The following is a 15,801-nucleotide window of genomic DNA, read 5'->3' on the forward strand; positions in this document are numbered from 1 at the left end:
GTTTTTAGTTTATTTTTCGACGGAATATTATCTAAATCAGTCCCTAAAAATTTTAAAAGTAAATATTTTAGTGTCTAAAAAAAATTAATACACAGATCAATCTCCAACATTTTTTTTCATTAGGTATAACACTCTTCCGTTTATTTTCCGATATCACTCGTTAAATTCTTCAAATATTTATTAGAAAAAGAATATTAATGAATATTATAATTAAATTAACTTTTAAAGTTAAATTAAACATATTTGATTTGTAAAATTTATCGTGATATTCTCTCCTACCTATTGCACAGAGGTCCTTGTTGCATTTTGTTTATGATAACACTTTAGGTATTCTTAAAATACTATAGATTTTCACAAGTTTTTCAGCTAAGAAACCCTTAATCTGACGCCTAGACTAGTCTAGTCTTATAATCTGATCTCTTGAAAAATAAAAGTGAGAGTCTAAAACAAAAAAAATGCTAAACCGGAGCTGCCCAAAAGAAGTGCTGATGTCGCTGCTTAATCGTTGTCAGAAGTCAAGTCCACGATCTCTATATCCATCTCAAGATCCTCATCATCCTCAGAAGTCAAATCCACAATCTCTATCTCCTCGGTGTCCTCGTCATCAGAAATAACGATGACCTCGGGTGTACACTAGGGGCTACCATCCTTACTACATCCTGCTGAAACTGTACCACTAGGAGATATCTACTCAACATTTCAAGGTTGACCAGCCGCAGCGACTGAAATTTCGATAGGCTCTATAGTAAAAGAGTCAGAGGATTGAGTAGACAGAGACTCCATCGACATATCCGAACCTACTGGAGGAAACTCAGGGATGGGATCATCGATGATAGAGTCAGGCTCAGGCTCAGGCTCAGGCACTGCCTGACCATCCTGCTGTGCTAGAACAAGACCTCCATGCATGAAATCAAAAGGATGGTGAACAGAATCGGGATATAACCACGATAGCGGAAAGGCATACGGTGCATCAGGATCAAAGAGAGGTGAAGCTAACGAGTGCTGGAAGGGATGATCTCTAACTACATACATACGAACTCGAGACTCTGCGGCCACCACATAGAAGCTATAAAGGGCAGGATCTTTTGTACACATAAGGCTGCTCGAGCTCATAGAAAATGACACCCGTCTCCATCTGAAGGGAAGAGGAAGATATTGGGTAAGAACTGGGGAGTTGTTAGAAGGGTCGGGGTAAAACAAGTTAAGTTATTTTTTATAAATCGGGCACGTGTCCCAGATCAATCAGACCATAACAAAGGAACATATGGGCAAACAACAATCAAGAGCAAACAACACATAACATACAACCATAAGAACGAATTCAAAACACACACAAGAGATAAACAAGTATGATGCATGTTTAGCCCTAGTGCAGCCGTGCAGATAATAAACTCATCCGTAGGTTTTTGACCTGCGCCCGACATTACATCTTTACAGACGTTTTCTTTCGTTGCCATCGCTTCGTGGTATAGTGTCTGGTACACTCTTGCGTTATGGCGCCCGCATGCTCTTGGGCTATAGCCCCCATACCGTTCCCACGATTAAAAATATGCTTAAACTTAGAAAAATAACATATTTTGCAAGTTACTTTAATTAAATTGACGTATTTTAAAATTACTCTAAATAACTCTAAACTTTTATAAAATCAACTCAGTCTTCACTGGTTACTTTATAAATTATTCAAAATATTTAATAAACTTTCAAGCACCCAAAACTTCATTAAAAATAAGTGAATAGGACACGGTTCTTTCATTTTCAAAATAAAATATTTTTCGTTCAATTAAAATCATATTTTTCCTAAAACCATCTTCTGCTTTAAATTTTTTATTGTAACCCATTATTTTTTTTCTTCAAAATTCAAACTCAATTAATTTCAATAAAATTTATATATTTATAAATAAATAAATTTGTTCACTAAATCTTTTTCAAAACTAAGACTCTACACCTTTTTATTCGAAAACTCCATTCAAAATACTCATTTAGTTATAATTAATTCCAAATCAAAATTCGACCGCCAGAACTCTATTACATACTATCACATAATTCAGATTTTAGCCAATTATTTAACAATAACATCTCAGTGTCTTATTTCTCAACATGGCCGAAACACAACAACAAATTCAGTAGCAATTCAGCTAAAATTTTAACAGTCAACAATCACAGATTTGAGCAACAGACATCAATAGAGAATAATCCAACCACATATATCAATTATTTCATAATTTTAACTGATTAAGAGTCAAACCCTACCTCTTTAAAGCACAAAACACACACAAGATACCGGAGGAGGTTTCTGATCGGTCAAACGGAGCGAAAATATCAAAAATTCGGTGGTTCCTGCCCTCCTTTGATTCAACCGAACTGGTTCCTGGCAGGGGCAGCTCCACTTCGCGATTCTACAGAATAGAACACATATCACCATGTATAGGAGGAAGATACGATCACTTCTATTGGATCAAAATTTTTATGGGGGTCACAGATCTCAAGAAATCGAGTTTGAAAAGTTGGAAAATCAACAAAAATCCTCCATGCATGTCACGGTTATTCTCAAGGGAGGGAGAGAGAATTTGTGCCTTTTATATGGTGTAATTAGTGACTAATGTCACTTAATTAAATAGGGAAGGCATGCATTGCGACACGAGATGCATTAAGCGCTGCGTGTTGCATTTTTAAGCTGCTGAGTCAGCAAGGTTAAATTTTTAAATATCTTGGAAGGTAATTAAAGTAATTGGACATGATAACAATTCAAATAATATCTCAAGTGGTGGTATTTAATTAGAATAAAGATTGGGTAAATTACTAATGTAAATGACATTAGTAAAGTCGAACTTTTTTAATCCTTTGGGTCCAATATCAAGTGACCGTCCTTCGTCAAATAAATGAATAATAACATAATATTAATATTATATTATTATTCATTTTATTTAAAGACCGCAGAAAAAAAACTTATCATAAACGTTATGCGAATAAAACGTAAAACTCACATACGCGACTCTAACGCGGAAACCAAAATGTAATATGTTACATTTTACCCTCCTTAAAAAAAATTTTGCCTTCAAAATTTTTTTTACATGCAAACAGGTGAGGATAGTTCACTCGCATCTTGTCTTCTAGCTCCCAGGTATGCCCAGCTTCAGCGTTGCGTCCCCACGCTACCTTGACCAATGGAGTTAGCTGCTGAACAATAAGAATTGCCTCATTACTGTTAGCAATTTGTTTTGGTCTCAAGGTATGACCCTAAAGTGCTATCTGTGTTGTTTTTTGGTGGATTAAATGTCTACAAAAGGGAAATTAAATTAATTACCTCTAAGGACAATTAATAAGAATTTATTAATAAGAAAGATAATTTTTAACTTATTACAAAAGGTATACTTAAATAATATTTAGAGAGAAGAGTATTCAGATTTTTATTTTAGATAAACAATATTTAAAGGTCATTTTTCAAGATTTTCTCCTTTTGGGATTTTTCACTTTTCAAAATAGCACTTGTTTATTCTGTTTTTTTCATGTTTCTGCTGTGTAAATATTTTGCACTATTTTGTGTAGATTTTATTTTGTATTTTTTTACTTTGAGTATTAAAAATAATTAACAAAAGTAATTTTTTTTTCTTTTATACTACGTATATCAAAAAGTGTAGAAAAATAATGTACATAAAAAGTTATATTAAAATTTATGTATAAGCTTTTATGAAAAAAAAAATAACATCTATAATATAAGGAATAAGGGAAAAATATGGCGTCTGTTGAAATTGACATATGTATAATCTCGCTTAGTCAAAGTCTATACGCAAAATACATGGAGAACTTTTAGATCATACCTGTAAAAGACACCTATTTTGTTTTAGTTCATACGATTTTTTATATTTTATTTTTTGAATCTTTAAAATCTGAAGCTGTATAATTAATTAATTAATTATAATTGCAACAGTTAATTTATTTTATTAAGCAGTGATTTGATAAACTAAATTTTTAGACGAGACGTTTATAACTTTCAACAACAATAATTACCAATGACCAACAATAAAATTTAAATGGTAACTTATTTTACCGAAGCTCATCGCAACTCAAACAACTAGAAAATCGTAGAGTATCGACGGTGTTATAGATGATTTAGGTGCCGATAAATTTTTTTTCAGTAATTATCCAAATCAATCTTAAAAAATTTTAAAAGTAGATATTTTAATTTTTTTTTTTAAAATAATACACAAAAATATCTCAAAAAAATTATTTCAAAAAACAAATAAATTTTTAGTTTATTTTCTGACAGAGTATTACCTAAATTAGTTCTCAAAAATTTTAAAAGTGGACATTTTGGTCTCTAAAAAAATTAATACACAGATCAATCTCCAACATTTTTCTCCACTAGACATAACACTCTTCCATTTATTTTTCGACATGACTTACTAAATTTTTCAAGTATATATTAGAAAAAGAAATTAGTAGATATTATAATCAAATTAACTTTTAAGATTAAATTAAACATATTTGATTTCTAAAATTTATCGTGATATTCTCTCCTACCTATTGCACAAAAGTCCTTGTTGCATTTTGTTTATTATAACACTCTAGGTATTCTTAAAATACTATAGATTTTTGCGAGTTTTCCAGCTAAGAAGCCTCTAATCTGACGTCTAGATTAGTCTAGTCTTATAATCTAATCTCTCGAAAAACAAAAGTAAGAGTCTAAGACAAAAGAAACGCTAAACCAGAGAGCTGTCCAAAAGAAAGTGTTGATGTCGCTGCCTAATCGCTGTCGGAAGTCAAGTCCACGATCTCTATATCTATCTCAGGATCCTTATCGTCTTTAGAAGTCAGATCACAATCTCTATTTCCTCGGTGTCCTCGTTGTCAGAAATAACGATGACTTCGGGTGTACACTGGGGGCTACCATCACTGCTACCTCCTACTAAAGTTGTACCACTAGGAGAAATCTACTCAAGAGTTGAAGGCTGACCAGCCACAGTGACTGAAATCCCGATAGGCTCTATGGTAAAAGGGTCAGAGGATTGAGTAGACAAAGACTCCTTCGACATATCCGAACCTACTAGAAGAAACTCAGGGATGGGGTCATCGATGACAGGGTCAGGCTCAGGCACCACCTGACCATCCTACTGTGCTAGAACATGACCTCCATACATGAAATCAAAAGGATGGTGGACAGAATCGGAATATAACCACGATAGCGAAAAGGCATACGGTGCATCAGGATCAAAGAGGGGTGAAGCTAACGAGTGTTGGAAGGGATGATCTCTAACTACGTACATACAAACTTGAGACTCCGCGGCCACCACATAGAAGCTATGAAGGGCAGGATCTTCGTACACATAAGGTTGCTCGAGCTCATAGAAAATGACACCTGTCTCCATATAAAGGGAAGAGGAAAATATGGGGTAAGAATTGGAGAGTTGTTAATAGGGTCAGGGTGAAACAAGTTAAGTTGTTTTTTATAAATCGGCTACGTGTCCCAGATCAATCAGACCACAACAAAGAAACATAGGGGCAAACAATAATCAAGAGCAAACAACACATAACATACAACCATAAGAACGAATTCAAAACACACACAAGAGATATGCGCAAATAAGTATGATGCATGTCTAGCCCTAGTGCAGGTAATGAGCTCATCCGTCGGTTTTTGACCCACGCCCGACATTACATCCTTACGCACGTTATCTCTCGTTGCCATCGCTTCGGGGTATAGTGTCCGGTATACTCTTAAGTTATGGCACCCGCACGCTCTTGGGCTATAGCCCCCATACCGCTCCCACAATTAAAAATATGCCTAAATATGGCCACGGAAATAAAATACATAAATATGCTTAAACTTCAAAAAATGACATATTATGCAAGTTACTTTAATTAAATTGACATATTTTAAAATTACTCTAAATAACTCTGAACTTTTATAAAATTGACCCAGTCTTCATTCGTTACTTTATAAATTATTCAAAATATTTTATAATCTTTCAAACACCCAAAACTTCATTAAAAATAAGTAAATAAGGCTCGGTTCTTTCATTTTCAAAATAAAATGTTTTTCGTTCAATTAAAATCTTATTTCTTCCAAAATCGTCTTCCGCTTTAAACTCTTTATTGGAACCCATTATTTTTTTTCAAAAATCAAACTCAATTAATTTTAATAAAAATTCATATATTTATAAATAAATAATTTTGTTCATTAAATCTTTCTCAAAAACTAAGACTCTGCTCCTTTTTACTCAAAAACTCTGTTCAAGATACTCATTTAGTTATAATTAATTTCAAATCAAAATCCGACCGTCAGAACTCAGTTACATACTATCATATAACTCAGATTTTAGCCAATTATTCAACAACAACATCTCAGTGCCTTATTTCTCAACATGGCCAGAACACAACAACAAATCCATCAGCAATTCAACTAAAATTTCAATAGTCAACAATTACATATTTGAGCAACAAACATCAACGGACAACAATTTAACCACATATATCAATTATTTTATAATTTTAACCGATTAAAGAGTCAAAGCCTACCTCTTTAAAGTGCAGAACACATATAAGATATCTGAGGAGGTTTCTGATCGGTCAAACAAAGCGAAAATGTCAAAAACTTGGTGGTTTCTTCCCTCCTTTGTTTCGGCCGAACTGGTTCCTGGTAGGGGCAGCTCCACTTTGCAATTCTGCCGAACAAAACACACGTCACCATGTAGAGGAGGAAGATATAGTCACTTCTATCGGATCCGAATTTTTGTGGGAGTCACGGATCTCAAGAAATCGAGCTCGAAAAGTTGGAAAATCAACAATATTCTCCATGCATGTCACGGCTGTTCCTGAGGGAGGGAGAGAAAATTTGTGCCTTTTATATGGTGTAATTAGTGACTAATGTCACTTAATTAAATGGGGAAGGCATGCGTCGTGACACAGGCACATTAAGCGTTGCTTGTCTCGTTTTTGAGCTGCTGAGTCAGCAAGGTTAAATTTTTACTATCTTGGAAGGTAATTAAAGTAATTGGACATGGTAAAAACTCAAATAATTATCTCAAGTGGTGGCATTTAGTTAGAATAAAGATTGGATAAATTATTAATGTAAATGACATTAGTAAAGCCGAAATTTTTTAATCTTCCGAGTCCAATATCAAGTGACCGTCTTTCGTCAAATCAAATTAAATAATAAAATAATATTAATATTATATTATTATTCATTTTGTTTAAAGATCGCAAAAAGAAAAATTTATCATAGACGTTATGCGAATAAAACGTAAAACTCGCATACGCGACTCTAACGCAGAAACCAGGATGTTACACGATGTATCACAAAAAGTGGATCTCATCCCTTAAAAAGTAACATTTTTTTTATTTTTTTCACATATATGTTATTCTCTTGTAAGATATTGAATACAATTCGTAAGTGTTGTACATGTTCCTTCAAGATATTGCTATAGATAATAATGTCATCCACGTAGACCACTACAAACTGATTAAGGTAAAATCGTAAGATCTCGTTCATCAAGATACAGAAGGTTGGAGGAGCATTAGCTAAGACAAAAGACATCACTAACTACTCATACGATCCATACCTTGTGACATACGTGGTTTTAGACTTTATCAATATTATCAATTCTCACTTGGTGGTTCGGCGCCTTCTCCCCCTCTCCTCTCTTCTTTCATTCCCTCTATGTGTGTATGTGTGTCGTTGGTGAAGAGGGTGGCGGCAACTAAGTTGTGTAAGGGCAACGGAGCGTGTGTTAACAAAATTAGGGTTAGAGTTTATTTTGGATAAATGGGATAATGGTAAAATTGAGAATTTTAATAAAATTACAGGGTAGAATAGTAATTTGAAACCAAATATTTTATAAAATTAAAATATAAAATTTCAAATCTCAATTATTTAAATTAAATTAATAATTTTTTATTATTTTTTAATTACTAAGACTTTAAATTTTAATTAAAAAAATACCCAAATTATTAGTTTTTGTTAAGCAAAAATATCTAATTATTAAATCCTAATAAATTTTAAACTCACAATCTTATAACTTTGATTTCATTATTTTTTGTAAGTAATATTCTAAAAATAAAACAATAAATAAATCCGAGGTCTTACACGCTAAATCCTATCAAGATCTACCACTGAGGTTTTGGAGTCCGACTTCGTCGTTTCCACTAGACGGTTGGGATTGCTGGGTCGCGACTTTCAACCTTTGAGTGTAATCCTCCTATGTCACACACGTCGTGATTTGGATAACAGTTAAATAATTTCCTTTAAACGAAATATATAAATTTGAAACTTAGGGTTAATTCAAACTCACATAATGGGCCGTTGACTGCTCGTCAGCAAACCTCTCTTTATTGGCCTTCAAAGTATAGGTATATTTGAAGGTCTCCGCCAATTTCGTCTCACGGTCCAATGACTTAGACTACAAATTAATATATCAACCAATATAATAAATGAATAAATGAAACAATGACTTCAAATAACTACTAAAATATTAAACAATGACAAAATTCTTACCAGTCTGCTCTTCGACTTCATGAAGGTCGCTGACCCATCCGTATACTTTGATGACCTGGGAGAAGCCCTGTTAGCGACATTTTTTAGACAGTGACGCTAAAATCCCTCATCATGAGTAAAATAGGCCTCCAGGTCCTTCTTGATGGCTGGACGGATCTACAACGTTAGGTGGTCATACCCCTTACGAACGTCGGTCATCATTTGCTGAAAGCGTTTAGCTACCCTATGGTCGTAGATCTTCTTAATCATCAGATTATATTTCGCATCCCATATGAATCTCAACTGCACAAAGTGATTTACCAACATTAGTTAGTTAGAATAAAATACAGTTCAAATATAGTTAATTAATTCAACATTATTGGATTCTTACCACCCATTTCTGAAACCATCGATCTCTGGTCTCAGTCGGGATCTGTGTGTAGGTCGGCCACGGGTGGTCGTACATCGACTTAATGACGTCGGAGAATTTCTGTGTGCAAGCATTGGGGTTTGGTGCAAACCTAACAGAGAAAAACTATCATTAACCAACACATAGAAATGCATTAACTTAAGATTAACAAACGTAAGATTAAAAAATCGTATGTATTCACACATGTATGCCATCGAGTCAAATCCTAAGCTGGATGATCGACGGTGGTGGAGGGACATCTTGCTGGGGACACTGGAGGAATCACCCACCACAGGCTTTGTCGTTGTTGGATCTGCACGGTACGTAGCAGAAGGAGGCACGTAGTTTAGGTTTGGGACGATGATGAATTGCTGGTCCACTGGACCCACCTGTGACATCACAGGGGTCGACGTGGTAATCGGGATAGAAGACGATGATTGAACAGTCGCAGGAAATTTGGTGGAAACCTGCCCTCTCCCAAAACTCTGAGACCCACTCAGTCTACCTCTGCTACCTCTCGTCACGTCTGCAAAGAAAATTTATTATTAACACTAATCAACATATATTATTATTAACACAAATCTAACCAATCTCAATCCACAACATCAGCCAACACATAATTAAATTTATCCACTCTAACATTATTAATATAGATACAAAAGACAACAACAATTTTGTTGCAAAAGTAAAATTTTAAAGTGTAGCAATTAAACAATTGATTCAAATTCACTAAAACTCGTTAACATAATTCTAACTTTTCAAAAAAAAAATATAATTCTAATTTTTCAATTTCACTTAAAATCTTATAAAAATTTTGACTGTCTCCCCTAAAATTTGGATTTCTCCACCCTACAAGAGTTCCATTGCAACCAAATATCTATCAACCCTTCTCAACTTATTAATTTTTTCAATCATTATTAAGGTAACATACAAGGCCAGAAGTTTCAAAACTTAATTAATAATTGCAGATATGAAGATACTCCTTTTAAAAATGTAATTTGAATTCACAAGGATAGGTATCACATAAAGAATGTGAAGAGGGACTTAATGAACTAAATGAATTTCGAATTAACATATCAATCAACAACACTTTTAAAATTTTCTCACATCGCCTAGTGAACAAAAAGTGGAGAAACATGGATGCTATGTTACTTAGTAAAAAAGATATAGAAGTTGAATTCCATCACATAGCAAGTATGGTTCAAAAGACTCAAAAAATTCAAAAAGATGTCACTAGGTGAGTGTACAATCCAATTTTACTATTGCAAAAATTTAATACATAAACTTAAAAATTAAGGTAATAAACCATAAAAACAAGCATCACCCAGTAACCAAATGCATCATTTATAAGTAATTGCCGAGATATAGATAATGAATTCAAATCACATGGTAGCCAAATATGAAATTCAAAAGATCCAAGAACATTCTTAAGGCAATATCACAAACATTAAAGATGCAAAATTGATGCACTCAATTCGCAATTGACAATCAACAATTCAAAATAAGGATTAGTCAAGTTATGGCCAGTCACAACAAGTAATAACAAAGTATAATATAGACAAGTCCAACAACAAATTTTCAGCAAAAACGACCTTAACGCAATGAATGAACGCAATCAAAATTATCCAAATAATTCTAGTACCAAAATTCATCAAAATCAGCAGTAAAACAGCGACTCATCAATACAATCAAGTATTTTTCAAATAATTTTAGCAGCAGAAATCAGCAAACAACTCAATAATTGAACACTTTCTTGCAATCTTAGAGCATAATCTAACATATTCTAACCTATCATAACTACCTAAATCCACTAAAATAGAAAAATAAACTAACTAAACTCTACTAACTAATTAATTAACTTGAAGTAATAGAATTTGAAAGAAGCAAAGTTCAAACAAAAAATCTTAAATGCAAAACAAGAGGAACGGAGAAACGGGATGGAGGTGCAGTGGCGGCAGAAGCGGAAGCCGTAGAGAGGTTTGCAACAATGACGGCAGGAGCATTTGCAACAGTAGTGGCAGGGGCGTTTGCAACTACAGTGGTGGAGAAGGTTGACGGAGAAGAGAGATGAGAAGGTTTGTGTGTGAGAGAGAGAGAGAGAGAGAGAGAGAGAGAGAGAGAGAGAGAGAGAGGAAGGTTGTAAGGTCCCACATCGGTTGGGGAGGGAAATGAAGCATGCCTTATAAGGGTGTGGATACCTCTCTCTAGCATGACGCGTTTTGACGAGTGAGTGTGGGGGGCTTCGGCTATCATCCCTATTGTCAAAGGCAAAACCGTGAGGCCTTGTGTGCCAAAGTGGATAATATTGTGCTAGCGGGTGGTCTGGATTGTTACAGATGGTATCAGATCCGGAACCCAGATCAATGTGCCAGCGAGGGCACTGGGCTCCCTTAGAGGGGTGGATTGTAAGGTCCCACATCGGTTGGAGAGGGGAACGAAACATGCCTTATAAGGGTGTGGATACCTCTCCCTAGCATGACGCGTTTTGACGAGTGAGTGTGGGGGTTTCGGCTATCATCCCTATCGTCAAAGGCAAAATCGTGAGGCCTTGTGTGCCAAAGCGAACAATATCGTGGTAGCGGGTGGTCTGGGCTGTTACAAAGGTGAGATGTTAGAGAGAGAAAGCAAATTCGAAATGAAGGGGGGAAAGGATTCGTGGTTCGAATTTAGGGCACAATTACTGTTAGATTTATCGACGGATATCTTCGACGGTAGCGTTGTGTGGATCACCAAAATCCAGCGTTCTATTAAAAGTGTCTACCATCGGATTTTTCTGACGTAATTCCGATGCTAAATTTGGCGCCTATTTGACTTGTTTTTCCATCAAAGGTTACTAGCGACTTTACTGTCGAAAGAGGCTATCCGCCTATAATTATTTGGCATGACGAATCCGACAGTAAAACCGTCGCTAAATCCGTGGATAAAGCCGACGCTAACGTGCAACACTAAATCTAACGATATTCAGCATTTTTTTATCGTGTAAATATAATACATTCATTGAATTCATGACAATATATTTAAAGTCATTGGATTTATGGTTATTATTTTCAATTTTTATTAAAATATATCTAATAAAGATATTAAAATAATTAATTTTATATAATCATAAAAAAAATAAAAAAATGTACACAAATAATACTTTTTTAATAATGACATAAATGTCGTTTTGCAGACATGGCCGTTACCATATTCTACATAGGAGTGACAATCGATAGAGTATGGTAGAATTTGGAGCCAACCCTAATTCTATCCGCGAGTTGAGAATATCCCAACCCTAACCCTACCCGTTTTTAGCCTGCGGGTACCCTATCGATGTAATCAAAGCGGAGAGATGATTGACGAGTTTGACATGCGGCTAGATGCAGTGGTTATAGTTGGTTGCAATGGTAGTTTTTGAAGAAGATCAAGAAAAAAAAAGTTTTGAAGAAGAAGGAGGTCTTGTGTTTCAAAAAAGGTGAAGAAGGAGGGTCAAAGGACTTGTATGTCCTTTTATTTTTTGGGGGATTTTTTTGCCTTTAAACTTTTTTGGACATATCCACCCGGAATATCATGTATGCAAAATGATATCCATGTTAGATATTTCTACTTTTTTGTTTTTATTTTTGATATTGGAACGGTAACGGTGTTTTTTTGAAATTTGAATTGTTAGAGTATTATTCTCAAATGTGGAACCGTTTAGTTAGAAAAGTAGAAATTGAACCGTCCGATTTGTTAGAAGTATAAAAATCAAACCGTCCAATTATATAGGTACAGAAATCGAACTGTCTGATTTGTGTTAAAAAAAATTAAAAAATTTGAGGTATAAAAATCGGACGGTCCGATTTGTATACCCCAAATTTTTTTAATTTTTTAAACACAAATCGGACGATCCGATTTATGTACCTTCCACAATTTTAAAAAATACCAAAAATTACCAGGTTAAAATATATCACTCATATCACTTTTATATCTAAATTTTTTAGCTTAGATATTTCAGTTAGGTTTCGCAAGTTCAAATGGATGGAAGAATCTAAGTGTTCTGGAATTTGAATATATTTTTTAAGGGAGTCACTCAGATAAAGATGTCTAAAACGTATTTTTTTTTTAAAGCTGTTTTTTAATAATTAAAATTTAACACATGTAATCGAGTAAATCGTGTTATTTTTGTTAAAATTAGGCTAGACAAATTGATTTGAGTGAAAAAATGGTGAATCAAATCTTGAACTGGTCTAAATTAATATTATTTTTTTTATAGAAAATAACCATAATACCCTTATTATAGAATATAATTAAAATACTCCTATATATATTATATCAATTCTGAAAATTCTAAATCCAAACCCTAAGATAACAGAAAAAATAAAGGACTAGAATTTAAGATTCTCAAAATGAATATATATATATATATATATATATATATATATATATATATATATATATATATATATATATATAATAGAAGTATTTTAGTCATTTTTTATAAAAAATAATATTAATTTAGACCAGTTCAAGATTTGATTCATTATTTTTTCAGTCAAATCAATTTGTGTAGCCTAATTTTGACAAAAATAATACAATTTAATCAATTATATATATTAAATTTTAATTACTAAAAAATATTTTTAAAAAAAGACATTTTAAGCATTTTTATTTGAGTGGCTCTCATTTTTTAATCTTTATAAATCTAAAGGTCTGCATGACAAAATATTAAAATATTATTTGGTCTAAAATTTTTGTTCTTTAGTCTTGAGTGCTCTATGTATGTGTAGACATTAGACACCAACATACGATTGTGTTATCTTTTTTCTTTGTTTCATCTATACTTCTATAGTTGTTTATAGTTGTTAATACTTAAAACCGGAGTTTGACCGGAAAATTGATAAATTGGATTTTATATTGGTTCGGTATAAGAAAAAAACTACTTAAAACAAAAAATTAATAATTTATTGATTAAATTAATAAATTAATGAATCAATAAATTGATCGGTTCATTACGATTCAATTTTTACTTTTTATTTTTTGATTAAAAAAATGTTGAAAACTTCGACGAAAATGGTTGAAAATTAAAACAAAATTGTTTGAAAACTGTTTGTTGACTTCTTGTCAAATTGGACATCATTTCATAATCATAAAAATATTTGATTATTTGATAGTATGTATATTGCACAATTGAGAGTTTTTATTCATACAAATATTAGAACTTTTAAAATAATTTTACTATAAATTCGTATTATAAATAATAATAGGGATAAGTACTTTTTTCGTCCCCAAAGTTTAGAGTCAAAATCAATTTCGTCTTGAATTTTTTTTGTTATTAAAATCATACCTAACGTTACAAAACGCTATAAAATTGTCCTTTTCTACATCAATTTTATTTTTTTTACCAAATTACCCTTAATAATTAATATAAATGATAAAAATAATATTAAAAAATAAAAACAAAACCCTTCCCCCACCCCCACCCCACACCTGCACCCCCACTCTGTGTCTCTTCCCTTTTTTCTCTCCCCACCCCACCCCACCCCACCCCACTCCCGTATCTCTTTCCTTTCTTCCCATTCTCTATGCATGCCACCAATGGACTTACCATACTGCCTCAACCATAACTCACAACTAATTCCTTACCTTCACCTCCCTGACCCAACCCATATTCCTCATGCCCACCACCGTTACAAGACACTCCTCCGTGACGACGCCGTTTCTGAGCCGTTAACCGAAACGCTCTTCCCGAGGAACATCCGGCCTTCCCTCCCGCGGCGAGTTCTCTCTCTACCAGGCAGTTGATGCCTTCGACAACGACGGTTAGTGGTCCGGCGAGATCACTGGCAGGCTTGGGCCTCACCATTACTATGTTTATTTCCGTACAACCAATGAAGAGATCGCTTATCCTTCTAATAAGATTAGGGTTCATCATGAGTGGGTTAACAGCGACTGGATTCTCTCCCAAAGAGAGCAACCACAGCCAGCCACTACAGAATTAGCAACAACAGCTAGGTCACCAAGATTGAAACTTTGAGCCCTGACCCTCTGCCTTCTAGAGGCTGTGCGCTCCCACATCTTTGCCACCGCGAGGTCTACGGGATCTTCACATGCAACTGCATCCTCTTCAACCACGCGCAAAATCACACGGGCCGTTGGCTGGATCAAGTTCGGGTCTGCAGAGAAAGCTCTTCTTGTCAGCATCGAGCTCCATTACCCACAGCTGCGACAGCGCCAGCAGCAGTAGGAGGAATTTTTTTATTTTTGTCACTTCCTTCCTCTTTTCGTGCTTCCTTTTGTTATTTTTTTTATTTTTGAAGAACATAAAAAATTTCTATTATTGTTGATTTTGATCTGAAGTTGCAACTGATGATGATTGTTGAATTGTTAAATCTAAAGTTTCTGTTGATTTATTTTATGGTTGTTGTTGTTGAATTGGCTGAAAATGCTGAATTTGTTGTTGCTAAATCTAAAGTACTTAACCCTTGAAATTTATTTTGTGGTTGTTGTTGCTGAATTGGCTGAAGGGGAAAGGTTTTTTGTTTAAGTTGAGAAGAAGAATTGGGGTTTGGAGAAGGGGAAATTCGAAGAGAGTAGGAGAAACGGGATGGAGAGGGAACAGGAAAGAGATATCGGGGTTGTTTTGCAGGTGTTTGACTTAACGTGAAAGCAGGAACAAACCCCCTTACAATTCTGTTTTAAATTATGGGATTTTTGTTTCTCTGTTTGGGTATTGCGTTGAGCATTCAATTGATGTTGGTGTGGGGGTGTTGATTTTGTTCAACCGATTGGGTGATATTGTTCAACCATTTAGATATTGATGTTAATGGATGAAGAGTTAGCAGGATTGGTGTTAGAGTTAAGGGTAGTGGGTGATATGGTGGTGATGAAGAGAGAGAGAGAGAGAGAGAGAGAGAGAGAGAGAGAGAGAGAGAGAGAGAGAGAGAGAGAGAGAGAGAGAGAG

General features: G+C 34.2%; 1 protein-coding gene across 4 annotated transcripts in view; it reads left to right on the forward strand.

Annotated features, from left to right (window-relative positions):
• LOC107618589 (putative disease resistance protein At4g19050) overlaps positions 1-15,801 on the forward strand; it is a 33,455-nt gene that overhangs the window by 5,712 nt on the left and 11,942 nt on the right. For 2 of the 4 annotated variants that reach the window (XM_088500195.1, XM_088500191.1), the window contains one exon: positions 3,082-3,229. The exons of 1 other annotated variant lie outside the window; for it this stretch is intronic. The gene's annotated coding sequence lies outside the window, so the exon portion shown is untranslated. The remainder of the gene's footprint in view (positions 1-3,081; positions 3,230-15,801) is intronic. One more of the 4 variants, XM_088500192.1, reaches the window with a different exon arrangement.

This window comes from Arachis ipaensis, chromosome B9, assembly GCF_059453495.1.
Source record: "Arachis ipaensis isolate K30076 ecotype BB chromosome B9, ASM5945349v1, whole genome shotgun sequence".
Lineage (NCBI taxonomy): Eukaryota > Viridiplantae > Streptophyta > Magnoliopsida > Fabales > Fabaceae > Arachis > Arachis ipaensis.